The sequence below is a fragment of the Vipera ursinii genome (assembly GCF_947247035.1).
Source record: "Vipera ursinii genome assembly, chromosome: 2".
NCBI classification, from domain to species: domain Eukaryota; kingdom Metazoa; phylum Chordata; class Lepidosauria; order Squamata; family Viperidae; genus Vipera; species Vipera ursinii.
The window spans coordinates 251982387-252001238 of NC_139513.1; positions in this window are offsets into that span (position 1 = coordinate 251982387).

The following is an 18852-nucleotide window of genomic DNA, read 5'->3' on the forward strand; positions in this document are numbered from 1 at the left end:
TGTTATGTTATTCTGATTCTTTTCCATGCATTGTTTCCAAGTTGGGTTTCCTCCATCCTACACCATTTTCCCCCCCTATCTAAATGCAGCATTTGCTATTTCTCCATGTTTTCCCTATTTTTTTTCCTTTTTATTGTAATATTGTAGATCATGATTCACTGTATTATTTCAATGCAGTGAAGTTTGAATATGAGTAAGGATAATTAACATTCTACTATTTTAAAAGCTTAAAATATTGAAATTAAAAAGAAAAAAAATCTGTCAGTATCAATTGCCAGGTAAAGTGTGAATGTTGCAAGAATAAGATTATTTAAGTTTTCATCTAAAGTTGAATATAGGATAAAGAAAGGAAGAACCACTGCAATTCATCTCAAAGTGCTCAAGCTAGATATTTTTGAATTTTATCTTTCTCTTTTAAAGTAGCCATCCCTTCCATCTTTTGACTGGTGGAAACTTGATAAATAGCCCTTCAGTTCCCTCAGGAATAAAAAAAAATCCCTGAAATGAACATGTGAGCTTTCCTTCAAGCTGAAGTGGAATAATTAATAAACACTTTTTTGTTGCCATCAACAACTAACAGAGAGTCAACAGTAATATCATCTCGCTTATCTCTTGTTACAATTTTATAAAGGAGAATTTCATGAGAGACTTTATCAAAGATTTTGCTGATGTCTAGATATACTATGTCTATGGCATTCCTACGATCTACTAGCCTAGTAACCCTAATAAATATTGTGGGGCTGGTATGATTTATTTGCAACAAATACAAGCTGGCTTTTCTTAACTGCAGCATGCCTGTTCAAGTGCTCATATGCTGCTTCACAATCTGCTAGAAGACCTTTCCAAGGAAACTATCAAACTGACAGATCTAGTTTCCTGAATTCTCCTTTTTATATTCTTTGAAGATGGGGATGACATTTGTTCTCCTCCAATCTTCTGACACTCCCGGGGAGTTCTGAAAACTTACAGTGAATGGCTTTTCAATCACCTTCAGTATACAGGATGATAATTAATCTGTTCTGGCCACTGAATTTAAAGAAATTAGCTGAACTAGCTAAATTCTCCCTTCCTTTCTCCAAGTCTACCATGCCCCAAAGTTCCAACATTTCCCCAGTGGCACAACCAAGACCAGTTACTCCTACATTTCTCTTCTGAGACAAAACAGCTGCAAAATATTTAAAAAGTGCTGCTTTGTTATGCATTACTGCTTTACTATTTTCTCTCTCTCGATGGACCTACATTGATTTTTCTTTTATTTCTAATATGCCTGTTTGATATTCTGCTTTTTAAAGACTGCAAGGATATTTTAAGCACAAATGAACATTTTCTCTGCTGTGTTAGCACAATAGTTTAATCTGTACTGTTTACTGAATGTGTTTTTGTTACCTTTCTCTGTTTACTTGTCTCAGTAAGCATTGCAAACATGTGAAATGATTGCTATATAAATGGTCTTAGTGAATAAATGAATGAATCAAATTAAATTAAGTTTCCCTTAAAACTCAGTGATAGAGTGAGAATTCTCTCCATACTTGATTTTTAATATAATGTTAAGAAGATGAAATGAAAATGCTGCTGGGGAGAAGTAAAAAGAATTCAGTATGCAGTCAAAATAAAACTTTTTAAAAATATGCTGATGAATTTTATGTTGTACAGTGACTTATTAAAATTATTAGGTGTACAACAGCTGAAAAGACTATATTTTAAGTGATTTTAATTGTCAGGTGAGTTTAAAGAAGAACCTGAAATAAAGGTAGATTTAATTACTTTTGTACGTATCTTTTATCTTATTTTTCTTCTTTTATGGGAATACATGGACATCCTGACCTCTTCAGGGAAAGACAAGTCTCTTCTTCTTCCTGAAAGACAAAGGAATTGAATATCTTTCTGCCAAGCCTCCAATGCATTAAGAAACATTGAAGAACTGCAGGTACAGGAAAAGATTAAACCAATCATGGTTTATCTGGCAAAAACATAAACATATTCTCATTTACTCTATTCTTTAATTGCAGTTAATGCCATAAACCATAGTTTAGAATCCATAATAGCTACATTCACTCAATATTCTCAGTTAAAACAAACCACACTACATTTTGATTAGTATGTTATAGATATAATAGACACAGAGATATACTAAGTCACTATGGGATGAAATCTTTCCCTCAATAGTCTCCAAAGATTGATTGCTGTCAGTTTATATCAATAAGCTAGTGCAATGAGGGGGCAATGTCTTTTGGAAGAAAATTTAAAGACTTAGAATTTTCTTTATCTGTTGGCCATATGAAATAGTCAAGACAAAAAGCATGACCGGGAGTACTAGCTTTATTTTTATTGTAAGATTACATTAACAAAATCTTACAAGACTGGAAATAGAATAGAGTAGAGTAGAGTAGAGTAGAGTAGAGTAGAGTAGAGTAGAGTAGAGTAGAGTAGAATAGAATAGAATAGAATAGAATAGAATAGAATAGAATAGAATAGAATAGAATAGAATAGAATAGACAAAGTTGGAAGGGACCTCGGAAGTCTTCTAGTCCAACTCCCTGCTTAGAGAGGAACCCTCTACCATTTCAGACAAATAGTTGTCCAATCTCTTCTTAAAAACTTCCAGTGTTGGAGCATTCACAACTTCTGGAGGCAAGTTGTTGCATTGATTAATTGTTCTAATTGTCAGGAAATTTCTTCTTAGTTCTAGATCAGGCATGTCAAACTCACAATGTCACATGACATCACACAATGTATTGTGACTTTTTCCCCATTGCCGACAATGGGGTGGGCGTGACACATCCGGACTGCTGGCTGGCAGTTTGACATGCCTGTTCTAGATTGCTTCTCTCCTTGATTAGTTTCCATCCATTGCTCCTTGTCCGGCCCTCAGGTGCTTTGGAGAATAGCTTGGCTCTCTCTTCTTTGTGGCAACTCCCGAGATATTGGAATACTGCTATATATTTCTCCCCTCCCCATCTCATTTTATTCTCTGGAAAATTAGGGAAGGCCTCTTCTGAAATATTTACCCTGCCATCCCCCTTCTCTGAGCTGAGATTTCTTTTATATACTAGTTGTAAGTCTGCAGGTCTCCCTTCTTTCTCCCAAGGCCATTATCTCATATCATTCCAGTATCTCCTTGCTGTCATCAAATGGCCATACAGATATTTGCTTTACTGATAATTAAGGATCAGATTTCCATCCATATTCAAGTGATGCACTTAGGATAAGCTTTTGTTGATCACTGCCAGTGTGGGTACTTTAACATTTTTTTTATTCACAATTACAATCACTATGTCATTATATGATATCATTCTTGCCTCTATCATTAAACTCAATCTCTGTAGATAGCTGACTTTGTTGAACACTATTTCACATTTTGTTTTGTTTTTTTACTCTCCCACTGTTCCAGCAGATATGCCTAATTTTTTAGAAATAATTAAAAATCACAAAGAAGTGATATTACTATTGAAAAAAATAGCATGGCAGCATTATTGTTAAATTCCTTAAATTCAAAATTATAGGATGTTCTACAGGGAGAGTGGTCTTTCTCCATCATTTGCAGATGTAAGCATTATTATATAATTGCCCAAATAAGCTTTCTCTTGTTTTGCTCTGCTACAAATAAACTTCTCAATAATTTTTGCAGGCCAATCATTCTGCTATCTGGGTTCTACTTCCAAAACATCCCCTTTCTATCTCCTTTTCTCTCTTTTTTTGTATTGTTACCTTTTGGCCTGAAGAATTTGGGCATTGTACTTCAATACAATACAATAGCAGTAGATTAGAAAAGATTTCTGAGGAAAATATGGTTCAGCCTACCCACGTTTGAGCACCTTGAACATGATCCACACAGATAATATTATACATTTTACATGGAGTTAATTGTGATATAGAAATGAGAGTCACATTGCTCCATTTCTTATGTTGCATGTCTGATGTAGTCCCCCTTGTGCAATGGTTTGGGCTATACACACAGACACATAAAGGAAGGATGGCATTATCAGGCTAAGCCCCAGTCACCACACAGTGAGATTCACTAGAGTCCAGTTGTTTATTTGCTTATATCTAATAGACAGATCTTGCCAGACTAAAGCTATAAACTTCTACTCTAACAAATATATCCTGGAAGATGCTATGGTTACTCACAGGGCTTTTTTTTGTCATAGAACGCTCAGAACGGAGTTCCGGCACCTTTTTTGGATGGAACCTTGTAGGGTAGGCAAGGTGGGTTGTATGACATGTGTGAGTTCCGGCACCTTTTTCTTTTACAAAAAAAGCACTGGTTACTCTAAACCCATTTCTCCTCCCACCATCCAATTCAGGACTGTGCAGTCTCTTGTCTGGGGCCCCTCTTTGGGATATCCTGGCTCCTTTCTGGGAAGCTGTGTGTTACCACTGACATTGCCCCTTCTTCTTCTTCTTCAGCCGCATATTGCATCACACCACTTTTGGAAATAGTTGTATGTCCTTCAATAAAACTAATCCCTGAAAAAGGTTCACATTATGTTTTTCTTTTATTGTCATCCAAAAGAAACAGTATTAATCCTGATTTTGAAAGCTTTATGTATATTTAGCCACTGTTGAATTCCACTTTTTGGCACTGAAGTAGCCTAAGGACCACTCGGGACGACAGGCTAGTTAACAACAGGGTTTATTTAGAACAAGGCAAACATAGAATAACTTGTCCGGCTTTTATAGCCGGCAGCTGTTAGCGAGAGCCAATCAGGGGTGTTCATTTTGGCGCCGCGTCTAACCGGGACCAATCCGCGTCGTCTTCTGTTGACAGCTCAGGCTTCCGCATGGTCCGGTGTTTTGACAGCCGCGAGCTGTCAGTGGCTGCGCCTGCGCTGTGCGGGGAACTTTGACAGCTGTCAAAGTTCCCGCGTGTTTTCCTGTCAGACTGTTTTCCTTACTTTATACAATCTGTTAAATGAAGTATATTAGCTGTTTACATATATAACACACCCCTTACCCCTCCCCTGGCGCGTTTCCTCCCCCTTGGGCGTTGGAGCCTGCCCACTGATAGTCTTTTAGGTAGGCGGGGGCTCTTCGGTTCCTGTTGGAGCGGCGGGGGGGTGGGGGATTGTCTGGTTCTGGTAGTTCGTTCCCCTGCTGTTCTTCTTCCTGGTTTGGTATAGGAAGTATTTCAGGGGGTGGTTGTAGCTCGAGTTCCATTGGTTGCTCTGAGTTGTGTGGCGGTTGTCTGGGTCTGAGTTGATCTATATGGCGGCGTATGTTACCATGGGTTTGTGTGGCTATAAGATATGAAATGGGTCCGGTTTGTTTTAGTACTGTCCCCTGGACCCACTTGTTTTTATCCGTGTATGACCGTGCCCATATCAGCTGTCCTGGGTTAAGTGTGCGGGTTGGGTAGGGGTGCTCTTTCTCCTCCGGATATGTGTCAGGGTGCAGTCTGTCGAGTCGTGTTATTAGCCTCCTCCCCCATCTCAGTTCCGCTGGTGATTTGCCCGTTGTTGTGCATGGAGTTGTGTGTTGTGACATGAGGAACTGGCTGAGACGCCTCTGCCAGTTCCCTTTAGCGAATTTTTTCAAAGCTTCTTTTGTGGACCGTACCATAATTTCAGCCATCCCGTTCGACGATGGGTGGAACGGTGCAGACGTGACCAGCCTAATACAATTCTTCATAGCGAACATCTGAAATTCACGAGAGGTGAATTGAGGTCCGTTGTCTGAAACTATGGTTTCTGGAAGGCCATGTGTGGCGAATATTTTTCTTAAGGCTTGAATAGTGGCTCCAGACGTTGTTTTTCTAAGGGGAGTGACTTCTAGCCATTTAGAATAGCTGTCCACTACAATTAAGAAACTTTGGCCCTGGATTGGTCCTGCAAAATCTAAATGTATACGTGACCAAGGGTTCCTTGTAGTTTCCCATTTGTGGATTGGTGCTTGGGGTGGTTCGTTTCGGGTCGCCTGACAGGTATAGCACCCTCCCACATATTTTTCTATTTGTTTATCTATGCCTGGCCACCATACATAACTTCTAGCCATCGCTTTCATCTTTACAATGCCTGGGTGTCCTTCATGTAAAATGTGTAATGTTTGGTCTATGTTTTTCTCTGGTATGATGACCCTATTTCCCCACAGCAGGCATCCCCTATGGGTGGAAATCTCATTTTTCCTGTTAAAATATGGTTGGAATTGGGGTTGTGGGTTTTGAGCTGGCCACCCTGTTGTGGCCCATTTGAGGATTCTGCTAAGTATTTTGTCTTTAGCTGAATTGTTGGCTATAATGTTTGCAGTCAGGGGGCAATCTGGAAGTTGGGAGATTGCTAGAATCAGACCAGCTGGGGCTGGGTCTGAGTCCTTGTTTTGCATGGGCAGTCTGCTAAGGCAGTCTGCGTGTCCTAATTCTTTTCCTGGTTTATGTATTAGTTGATAGGAATAGGCTGCTAAGAATGTGGACCACCGTAATATTCTCGGAGAGAGAATTTGTGGTGTAGTTTTATTCCAAGTGAATATGCCCAGCAGGGGTTTGTGATCAGTAAATATAGTAAATGGCCTCCCATAAAGGTAGTCATGAAATTTTTTGACCCCTGCAACTATTGGTAGGGCTTCCCTGTCTATTTGTGCGTAATTTCTTTCTGCTTTGGTCAGAGTGCGTGAATAGAAGGCTATGGGTCTTTGTGTACCATCCTTGAATAGATGACTTAACACAGCCCCGATTCCATAGGGAGAGGCATCGCAAGCGATGCATATTGGGGTGTCTTCTCTGAAAAGGGTGATAGTTGAGCTGTGACAGATAATCTTTTTTAATGATTGGAAACTATTCTCATGTATCTTGGTCCAGGACCAAACAGTACCCTTGTCCAGGAGCCTATGCAGGGGCTCAGCGATAGTGGCTTTATGGGGGATGAAGGCATGGTAAAAGTTTAATAATCCTAAAAAATCTTGAAGCTCTTGTTTATTCCTTGGGCTTGGTGCAGTTTGAATAGCCCTTAGTTTTTCTGTGGTGGGGTGGATGCCCTGGCCATCTATTTTGTACCCTAGGAATTCAGTGGATGTGACTCCAACAGAGCACTTTTCTCGCTTAAGTTTGAGGCCGGCTTCTCTGAGCCGGCTCAGCACAGCTGACAGCCTGTCAGCTAAGTTTGCTTCGTTTTCTCCGGCGATGAGAACATCGTCGAAATAGGGGCAGACCCCGGGTATTCCTTTCAGGGTCTTCTCCATGATACCCTGAAATATACCCGGGGCCGCCGATATGCCGAATTGGAGTCTCTTTACTTTAAAGGCACCGCGGTGGGTGACAATTGTCTGGGCTTCCGCGGTGTCATCAGTGACAGGCAGTTGCAAATACGCCTGCATGAGATCGAGTTTGGCGAAAATGGCGCCAGAACAGATGGAAGCAAATACGTCCCTTACCGCTGGCACCGGGTAAGCGTGGGGGCTGAGGGCTAGGTTGACTGTCGCTTTATAGTCTGCGCACACTCTCACTTCTCCATTAGGTTTAATTGGGGTGACAATAGGGGTCTCCCAGGTCCCCCCCTCCGTTGGTTCAAGCACCCCGAGACCTATGAGGCGATCAAGTTCGTTTTCTATTTTTTCTTTTAGGGCAAAGGGTACTCTCCTAGCTCTTATCTTAATTGGTTGGATTGCTGGGTTTAACTGTAAGGAGATGGGGGGTCCAGTGTATTTTCCTAAAGTGCCGTCGAAGACGTCTGCATATTTGTTGCAAACGGCTTCTAGGCTGGGTGATTGAATTGTGTTTACCCCCGTTATGGCGATCCCTAGCGGCCCGAACCAGTTTAACCCTATCAAGTTGGTGCGGTTCCCTGGTGTCACTAAGACCTCTAAGGGGCCCTTGAACCCCTTGTACTGCACTACGACCTTAGCCCTCCCTTCCAGAGGAATAGGGGTTTTCTGGAAGTCAGCTAGGTGTACCTGGGTTTGCCTCAGGGGAATTTGTCCCTTGCCTTGCCGACAGATCTCCTGATACGTTTTTAATGAAATTAAGGAGACTGCTGACCCTGAATCCACTTCCATGTGGCAGGGCACCCCCTGAATTTTTACCCAGATCTTAACCTTTGCGCTTAGGCTGTTTACCCTGTCAATTGTCTCTACCAGGGGCCCTGGCGGTTTTTCTCTGCTGGCCTGGGTAGCTGGCCTACCTGGGGAGTTTGCCTCCAGATCATGGATGTTGTCACGGCCCTTGCTGCGGCACACCGGTTTGATGTGGCCGGTCTTTCCGCAATTGTGGCACTTAGCGTTTCTGAATTGGCAGCTTCCTCGGGCATGGTTGCCCCCGCAGCTGGCACAGGCGGCCCGTTGCTCATAACGTGGCGGCGGCGGAGGGGGGTTCCTGGACCTTCGGCGGTCCGAAGTGTCGCCTCTCCTTGGTTGCCTGCGTTCCATTCTGCGCTGCAGGGCTTCTCCGTCGGTGAAATCCACCGACTCTTCGCTGTCGCTGAAGGTTGCGCTCTCTTGGAAGACGGTCGCTGGGCTCTCTGGGGGCGAGGTCGTCGGCTTCTTCTTGTGGCTGTGCTCGTAGGCCATGATTTCTCTGGTCAGCTCTGCCAGGCTCATGTCGGTTTTGGATGTTAGCTTCTTCTGCAGCTTCTCGTCCCTCAGACCGATCACCACCTGGTCTCTGATGCGGTCCTCCAGGTCGGGGAAGCAGCAGTTCCGTGCGGCGTGTCTGACCCCGGCGATGAACTCGTTGGCGGGCTCGTCCGGCCGCTGTTTCTTTTGGGCGAATTGGACCCGCCAGTACAGTTCTGAGCGAGCCGGCATATAGTACTTGTTCAGCTGGTCCACCAGTCCGCGTAGGAGACTTCTGTGATGGGCACCGGGCTGAACAGGCCAACGGCGGCATCATACACTGGAGGTCCGCTGATGTATAGTAGAGCGGCGGCCTTTGCTCTGTCGTCAGTGATTTTACTGACGAGGAGGAATCCCTCGACCTGGCCTAGGTGTGATTGCCATCTCTCGGGATGGCGGGTATCAAATTCCCTCACACGCCCGAAGTTTGCCATGTCGTCCGGTCCTGGGTTGCTCCTATGGAAGTTAAAACTTCCCGTGACAGCTCTTGCCGGGAACTCTCTTCCTCGGCCGTGACTTCAGCTCCGGAGCGATCCCATCCTCGTCGCCAGTGAAGTAGCCTAAGGACCACTCGGGACGACAGGCTAGTTAACAACAGGGTTTATTTAGAACAAGGCAAACATAGAATAACTTGTCCGGCTTTTATAGCCGGCAGCTGTTAGCGAGAGCCAATCAGGGATGTTCATTTTGGCGCCGCGTCTAACCGGGACCAATCCGCGTCGTCTTCTGTTGACAGCTCAGGCTTCCGCATGGTCCGGTGTTTTGACAGCCGCGAGCTGTCAGTGGCTGCGCCTGCGCTGTGCGGGGAACTTTGACAGCTGTCAAAGTTCCCGCATGTTTTCCTGTCAGACTGTTTTCCTTACGTTATACAATCTGTTAAATGAAGTATATTAGCTGTTTACATATATAACACAGGCACCTACTGTGCACTATGGGCATTAAATGTAGAGGTAATTAACAATTTTATCTCAGAGTTACTGCATGCCACTGTATATCATGCTTCCTATTGACAGACTAATATTCTCAAAGCTTTCATCAATTTTCTTCTCTCTCAGTTCAGCTAACTTTCTCTTCTGATTCTGACCTGTGTAGTTCAAACATTTCTCTTTCTCTCTCTGTCTCGCTCTCTCTCCTCTCTGTTTGTCTCCATAATAAAAGACAGCACATTACAGCCTCTGAGCTGTAGGTAGACTGAAATAACTTAGCCTTTCCTGTTAACATGTTATTTCCTCAATAAAGCTTATCAATTTTTCTTTCACACAAGAATCAGTCTCAAGAATATTGTCTTTTAAAAATTATATTCCCAACTCATCTTTCCCTCTCCCACTTTTTAAAGAAAAGGTTGTATTTGGAGAATATTTGAAAGAATTTGTTATCCCATGGTCAGAAATCAACAAATTAATTATCATATCTGTGTGTGGCCAAACAAGAGGCAAATGGAAACCAGGTCTTCCACCCAAAACACAGGTATGTCTAGTTTGTTGCATTACTTTGAGCAAGAGAAAATGACACAAGAATTTGGCTTCCCTATAAAGAGGGCTTCCATTTGATATATCATTGGGATTAATTCATAATGGCATTGATATTAGCCTTGGTGGAGCAGTGGGCTAATGCCTCCTTAAGTAACACCAGCTGCCTGCAATTAGTGCAGGTTCGCATCCCACCAGGCTCAAGGTTGACTCAGCCTTCCATCCTTCCGAGGTAGGTAAAATGAGGACCCAGATTGTTGGGGGAAATAAGCTGACTTTGTAATAATGCCACTTGGGGGTGTGTGAAAGCCCTAATAAGCAGGCATATACATAGAATGAAGGCTACTGCTAAGCTTGTAAGCCGCCCTGAGTCTTCGGAGAAGGGCGGGATATAAATGGAATTAAAATAAAAAAATATTTTCTACAATAAAGATATTTATCTCAGCTTTTGCATTCTTGGAAATTTATTCTTTATATTTTTATTTGGCTAACAAGTGAAGGCTGACATTTTTTCTTATCTTCCAGAATCATCCATTTGGTTAGAACAAATGAAATTAAAATTGATTTAATGTGGATTACCCAGCAATTGTTAATTATTTTTCAGATAATAAATATTTCTTTTTAGAACTAAAAGTGAATTATTTTCTTATGAACAAAACCAGGGTCCCAATAATAATCAATTTCCAATAGCATTTATAGTTCTTGTTTGTAGAATTTATCTATCTCAATTTAAACCCATCCAACCTGCAATTTTCCTAAGCAATAAATGTAAACAGATTAAAATATATAACACCTAATTAAAATTTGAAGATTTAATTTTAAAAACCAAAGGTTTGTCTCCTCTTAAGTAAATTACTTTTCAAGGTCAAGATGCACTTAACATTTTTTTGGAAATTTCTACCTGCATAGCACATGGTTAGCAGACTTCCACCAGTCATCAAATTAGGGAAATAACTTGCATTTTAATATTGGTGGGTTAACATTGTGGGTTTATAAACTGTCATGACCTTACTTAAGTGTTGGAACTCAGCTGCTATTCAGAAGCGACTGCATACCAGTTGAGTTTCATAAGATCAGCTGGTGTGGGGAGCCGAATCAACTTTTTTCCCCGATTGTGTGCTCATTTATTCAAAACCACAGCAAAGCTATTTTTCTCCTTCAAATGCTGTGGCCTCATGGAACATAGAACTTTAATGGCCCTTTCCTGGTACCTGAGTGTGTTATCTGATCAGTCAACTGGATTGTTCATGGCATTTTCAGCATTTCAAAGCAGGTAAAAATATAAGAATTTGCTTCATGTTGTTTTGGAGAGATCGGACTGTGGAAATAACAAAGGTCTTTTTAGAGAGTACCATTATTTTCAGAAAGTTTCAAAGATTTAATTTTTGAATTTAGAATTGTATATTGACTTTAGAAAAAGAGCTAGATATTATGATTATTTTCTGTTGCTCAATAAAGGTTGTCCCTATGTTCCAGTTTACAAAAAGCATCCTGTCTCTGAACATTATCAAAGTTAGATTAAAAATAAATAATCTTAAGGAGGCTTTGATATTATCTACTGATAGATAATGTACATGGAGAGTGCACTGAACAGACACATTGGTCACGTTGTCATAGTAGTCACCCTTATATATGATTATAATATCTTATTTCTATTTAATTTAGGTTGTATCAATTCTCTTCTACACAAACATACGTATCATATTTATGCATAGATTTATGTATGTATGTTATGGCTGTGCAGACTTTCAAATGACTTGGAAGAAATTTTGCAGTTCTTCATGAGTGCAACACTTCTTGACTGTTCATTAGTAACCATAAAGGAATTTCCACACATGCTTGAAAAAAGAGTGTCCCCATTTTAAGAATCAATCTGCTTTAATGGATAGCAAAGATTTCTCCAGGTCTTTTATATTTCTGAAATAGTTTTGAAATATACATACCTTAAAGTATGACTGTCTGTTAGCAGATAGGAATTTATGCAAATCTATTTGTCTTTTCATGCATTCGTTCTTATTGGCTATTGATTGATCAATTGATCAATCGATTAATTGGCTGAAATGATTAACTAACTGACTTATTTATTGTTGGGTGCTTTTGAGTGAATTCTAGTGACTGCCTGGACTAGTCCCTGCAGGATTTTTGGAGGGCAAGATTTCAAAATTCCCTTGCCTAATTCCCTGGGCTGAATGACTGGCTGAACATCATCCAGCTGGCTTTGTGCCTAAGGCAGGACTAGGACTCATGGTCTCTCAGTTTGGTGTCTTATCCAGTACACTAAATTGACTCTTCTTTTTTGGCAACAGATAAGCAAAAAATTGCTCCAATCTTAAAGGGTTTTTTCCCCTTTCTTCCTCTTTTAATAAATTATATTTATTATATTTAATTAATTATACACATAAGCTGAGGATATTGAGAAATTGCACTGTTATATTGATGAGCTCTTCGTATCTCAGCAGAAAGGCATCACCTTCAGGATCAGTGTGCCCCAGAAGATAAGCAACGGAATGACCAAGCTGATTTAGGCTCAGTGTAGTGTGGGAAGAAATACGATGTCCCAATGACTATAGCAGTTGGTTGAGAAAAATACCTGACTCAGGAAGTGTGATATACTTTACAGTGGAGGCTTGCCAGGACCAATTTATCCATCTAATGAATGAGCATGAATGCCTCACTGGATTATGTGTTTAAAGCTTTACATCAGATGCTCTGCAAAAACCAACCTTCCTCTGTCCGCTTGTGTAAAGCCCAGATGAAAAATTAAGTGTCAGCAGTAAGGCCACTGCCTCTGTTCACTTTCTGTCAGTACCATGACATCAAGTTATTGTTCAGCTGCTGAAGAAAGATGAGGCTCCATTGTCAGTGCCTGCTGTGGGCAGTGATGAGCAACCCCTCAAATCACCCTTCCCAGCTGGGTCATTATCGAATAAAAGAGAGATTACTGGAACAGCAGCAGACAATGGTTTGAGCTCTGGCAAAGATGTTTTCTGGCAGGGTTTAAGTCTCAAATGAACATATTTTTTGTGCTTCTTTATTTGTTCTCCATGTCTGGGAATATTTCCTTTGTGTTCCCAATGGGACCATAGAAAGCTCTATTTTTAAAACCTTCATGCTCTTCCCTTCTTTACTGTATCCAAAAGAGTACCTCTGGTAGAAAAAAGTCTCTTTTCATCTTTGAAACTGCTTCCTTCCGTCTCCTCTGCTCATCACTATGAACTCTTTATCCTTCTTTGAGGACACAAACATTGATTTATTTTTCCCCTGGGGAAAAAAATCTTTCCCATTCCCTTTGAGAGACTATTTTCTTCATATGTTTTACTTTGTTTAAAGAGCCAATCCAAAAAATAATTGTATAAACTATAAAATGGTGTGTGTATGTTAGGGGGTCTTCAAACTCGGCCCTTTTATGACTCATGGACTTCAACTCCCAGAATTCTTCAGCCAAGCACATTGTCTGAGGAATTCTGGGAGTTGAAGTCCATGAGTCATAAAAGGGCCGAGTTTGAAGACCCTTGGTGTATGTGGTGACATCGTGATACAAACTTTGATTGATACAGGTATGCAAAGTAATGTATGTAATGTAATGGCCGGTGTCACATATCACAGTCCATATTTTGTCATTTGGTGGACAGATGAACAGACAATTTTCCAACCATGGGGTGGGAAGAATAAAAAAGGATAAAATAAAAATGATAACTCAGAAGCCCTGAGTCTTTGCCGTAGATTATTAGTAAAATAATACTATATTTTTTTCAGAGTTAAAACATAGAACATATAATTAATAAGTTTGATGCTGCTATTTTGGATTCAACTAAGTCTATTTATTTAGTGTATGGCAAAAATGTTAAAAAAACACATCATAATTACATTCTCAGCAAATATGAAACTATTTAGTCTATTTACAAATTCAAAGGTAGACTATTTATACAGTCAATGCATGATGGCGTTGCATACAGAAAGTCTCTGGGTTTCCTTGATATGCATTAAGAGGAACCTGTTCCACAATATGTTGCACTGTCTGGATTGGATGTACAGATTTACTAAATCTGTAAATCAAATGCTTATATCATATAAATCTCACTAGCAATACTTTGGTGTTTCGAACCAATAACATTTTGTACTTGTATTTACCTCAATATGTTGTATATGCAGAAACCCTTGCAGTTGGGATTCTAACAAAGACAGTTCCCTATCACTTGCAGGTTCCCCCATCTATTGTTCTTACGTAGCTTTCCTGCAAAAGTTTATATTATTTTATATCAAGCATGTGAAGATATTTTGAAGTTTTCTTGTGGGAATTCTGGAAGAAGGGAAAGCCTTGTCTTCAGAAAACTATTTTCCCCCTGAATACTACAGGATGTCTTGTCATAAGATATTCCCTTCCTTCTTCTCTCCTTTCTTTTACTCCCAAGTATACCCTATCAAATTTTCATTAAATGCTAAGTTCCATTCAGCTCCTGATGTCAAATCCTGAAAACCTCTCATGTTACCAGTTCACACCTGATTTAAAAGTTTATTGCATTAAGCAGAGCCATTTCCTCCATGGGATACTCTACTTAGACAGTATCAAAGCTCAATATTACATTTTCTTTCTTTCCTCCTGCAAGCTGATCACTATGTAATTCAAAGATCAAGCAAGATGCATTCAAAGATCTTGTGTGTATATATGAAGGCTTTCTGTTTCTCCCCTCTCCCCCGCCCCAATTGGCCCAAGGAAGCAGAAGGTAATAGTTCAGGAAACAAAAGAAATGTCACAATTTATTCTAATGCATGAAGTAGAAAATAGGCTTTCAGTAAGAGCTCTTGAACTATAGTAACAACAGATATTCTGAAACTATTACATTGTTTCTTCCATTTTATAGAAGAATGTAGAATAATGAACACCTAGAGGTATGTTCAATTACACGTGTACCAGAAAATCAAGTTACCTGGAATGATGGACTTGTTGAATGAATGTTATTTTAAACATAAGCGCTGGAGTGGCCATTTCTCACTGTAATTGAAAAACAAAATGAAGCCACTTCCCTGAACAACCAAGGATCCAAGAACAATAATGGTCCCCCAAAGCAAAATGTGAATTCCTGAATTTTCTTAACAAAGGTGCTCCATCTTCTCTGTTACATTTATGAGGTGATGCTATTGATTGCTTTGTGAACATCTTGACATAAATCAAACAAGGGCTGAAATACTATACCTCCTAAATGTTTCTAATACCTGAAAAGCTGTCACAGAATTGGATTTGTCCCTGAATTTCAATGACTTTATATTTATATCCAATCTTGAACTGTACTTTTTATCAATATGTTTTCATCTATAATATGTAGGCAAATGTATTATTATAGATCAGTTTATTCCAAAGTCCTTAGTTTAGTTATTTCAAGAAGCCACTTTTTCTTAAATTGAACTGGGAAAAATGAGCAAATTTCTGTACAGGGATTCAATATTAAAGCATCTTGGGGGCTAAGTCATATTGCTTAGTTTTGGCTTAAAAATTGTGTAAACATTTGTTCTATAACTTAGAAATCATAATTTCTGGCTAAGAGTGTGTTGTATGAATACAGCTGATGTTTATTCATTGTTTGCTTTGCAACTGAACTGTGAAGTGCCACCAATAAAATGGCAATAGCATCTAATTTCTATCCAGTAAAAGAATTTTTTATTAATTTGGATATATAAAAAGAATGTTATTAAGGCCAGTTTCAATTAATAAATTAGATAGGTTAGATAGATGCTAGATAGGATGATAAATAAATGAGAGAAAGAGAAACTGACCCAGATGCTCTTCAAAATGTTGACGTCCAGCCAATACCTAAATAGGAACACCATTATTCCCCTCTCTATTACAAAGCACAGTTGCTGATCTGTGGCATGAATTCACAGATAAACTAGTTACAGTCAACCCTTGAGATTGGTTACTGAGGCTCATTGGAGAAGTGCCATCAGATAGTATGCCAACAGAGCTCTCACAACAATCCTATGACCACCGTAACTCAAACCAATGAACTGGTATCTGCTACACTTGGCTACATGATCAAGAAGAAAAGCAGCATATATCCTCCATGGAAAATAAGATTAGAGGCTAAGATCAAAGCAGCACTGACTCTATCTGAAACCCCAGAAACAGCTAAACAAAGGCTTACAGCACCAGTGGCCAGATTAAGGAGATACTTTAGAAGCAGAGGCCAAGAAGATAAATTCCTTGTTCTCCAAAGAACCATCCAAGGTGTATTTCCAACTGTTTTGCGACAACACAGTAATTGGTACTTGTTCAGGGTGGATAGGTATTCTCTTACTAATTCTTTGCCTATTTGGACTTGAATACCGGCTATATCTCATCAAAACCACTATCCTGGACAAAATTCTGAGCATCCAGGGGCACATCAGTAAGATGGTACTGAAAGATAAACTACTGAGGCAATGCTTGAGGCAGCAGCATACATGGGAAGAAGATCAATCACAGGAACTGCTATGGCAAGACAAGACCCTACATGAAATATACCACTAGCTGAGGTCTGAAAAGGGCTGGACTAAAATTGCCACATTAGACAGAATCCAAGATGCAGACCGCAGAAAGGCCTCAGAGACAGTCCAACACATACTGATAGGGTGTAAGATACAGGCAGGAAAAGCATACCCTGAATGGCACACCGAAGTAACTGGCATTATGTACAGAAACATTTGCACAGTGTATGGGCTAAATTCTCCGAAGCTCAGATGGGAGATTTTACAGAAGGTGATGGGGAATAACAGATCTAAAATCCTATGGGGCTTCTGGATCCAGACAGACAGGCAGGTACTGACCAATCAACCAGACGTTGTGGTAGTAGACAAGAACCAAAAGACAGCAGTGGTGATAGATGTAGAGTGTCAAGTGGCACCAACATTAGGAAGAAGGAGTATGAAAAGCTGTAAAAATACCAGAGCCTATAGGAAGAACTAGAGAGGATGTTAGAAAGATACAAAGACAACCAGAAATACAAGAAGAGACATGGAATACAGAAGATTTTAAAGATTAATATACAGCTGAAACCCAGAAGAGAAATGCTAATGCCAATTTGAAACTTTCTGCATGAAACAGAAAAAAATGAAATTATGACATATGGGTTTGATGATTAAAAAATAGTATATAATAGAAAAAAATAAAATCTTAGAGTAAGAGATCAGTTTAAATTTATATTTTTATCTGTTGTAAAAGAAACTCAGAAGTTATTTCTTTGCATTTCTTTTCTTTTTCTGCACTTTTGGCTAGGCTTTTTTTTTTCTTTTTCTTTCTTTTTTCTCCTATCTTAAGTCATTTTAAAAATATACAGTTATCTTTTAAAAAGAAAAAAAAAGAATTGGATAATTTTGATAAGGATGCAAAATAGCTTTTTTATAGGAATGAATGCCTGACAAAAGATAGATAAATGTGTGTAATTTCATTTTTTTTAAATCCTGTTAAGTGGTCATTAAACTTACTCTTCTGTACTCTTCATTTGGAAAATGTACAAATGATGATCAGCTAAAACTCTATTTCCTAAGTAAGCTAAATGTTTATCTTGAAGTTATCTTCTACCAGTGGGAGTTGATATCCATAATCCGATGGCAAAGATAGCAGGATTTACAGAGAAATGTATTTTGGAGAGATTTCAAAATCCATGTTAACAGTTGCCCAATAGATTCCCCAAGCGTAGCTATTGTAATTATACCCCCAAGCCTTCCAACTAAGGTTGTTTGTGCTCTGCAAATTTAATTCTCCTAAACTGAAAATCCACCAACGTGCTGCATTTTACCTATTAACATCTTTTCCTTTGCCTGTGTTTTCAATGATGCTTGTTTACCTGAATGTGCATCTCAAAAGCTTAGTGCTAGTTCCTTCAATGAGAACACTTTGGACATGCCAGCAACCAAAATAATTACCTTTCCAGATCTGGCATTCTATTAAACTTATATGTAAGAATAAAACTGCTGGCGGATAAGTAGATTCTCTGAGCAGTTTATGCAGCATCTCTTCATTTCTAAGCTAAGCAAAATGAAATAAAATTGACAGATGCCTAAACCAGTAAATATTTCAAGGAGTTGAAGGCATTGAAGTAATATACAGTATGCAGTTAACTTAGCCAAAATATATGGGGGGGGGGTTGAATTATGGATTTTTAAAAATAAATTCATCCAGAACTTCTGTCCTTGGCTCCTGTTTCTTTGCCCTAATTTTTTTTCTAGCCCTAAAACACATGAAGTGGTTTTTTTATTTCTTTTTCCCTGAAATAGCAGGTTGATGAGAAGAATATGAGATTTAAGGTGCTGGTACTTACCTTTAAAGCCCTACATGTCTTAGGCCCGGGATACTTGCAGGACCGTCTGCTACCGGGGACGACTTCCCATCGCCCAGTGTGCTCACACAGAGAGGGCCTCCTCAGGGTGCCGTCGGCCAGACAATGTTGGCTGGCGACCCCCAGGGGGAGGGCCTTCTCTGTGGGAACACCAGCCCTTTGGAACCAGCTTCCCCTTGAGCTTCGGATGGCCCCGGACCTCCGGTCCTTTCGCCACGACCTCAAAACTTTTCTCTTCCATCAGGCTGACCTGGATTGATGATGGGTTTTTAAATATGTTTTAATTTTTAACTGTAGTTAATTTATTTTGGGGCTGTTATTTAATTCATTTTTTATTTTTTGTATTGTTGTTTTTTATTGTTGTAAGCCGCCCTGAGTCCTTTGGGAGATAGGGCGGCATATAAGTCCCAAAAATAAATAAATAAAATAAATAAATAAATATTTGAAAATGGCTGTTAACGCAGAAGTTTTTAGAGTTTTACGCGTGTAACTGTGGACTCAGTGATCTGAAGGTTTTGTGGCCATGTGGGTGG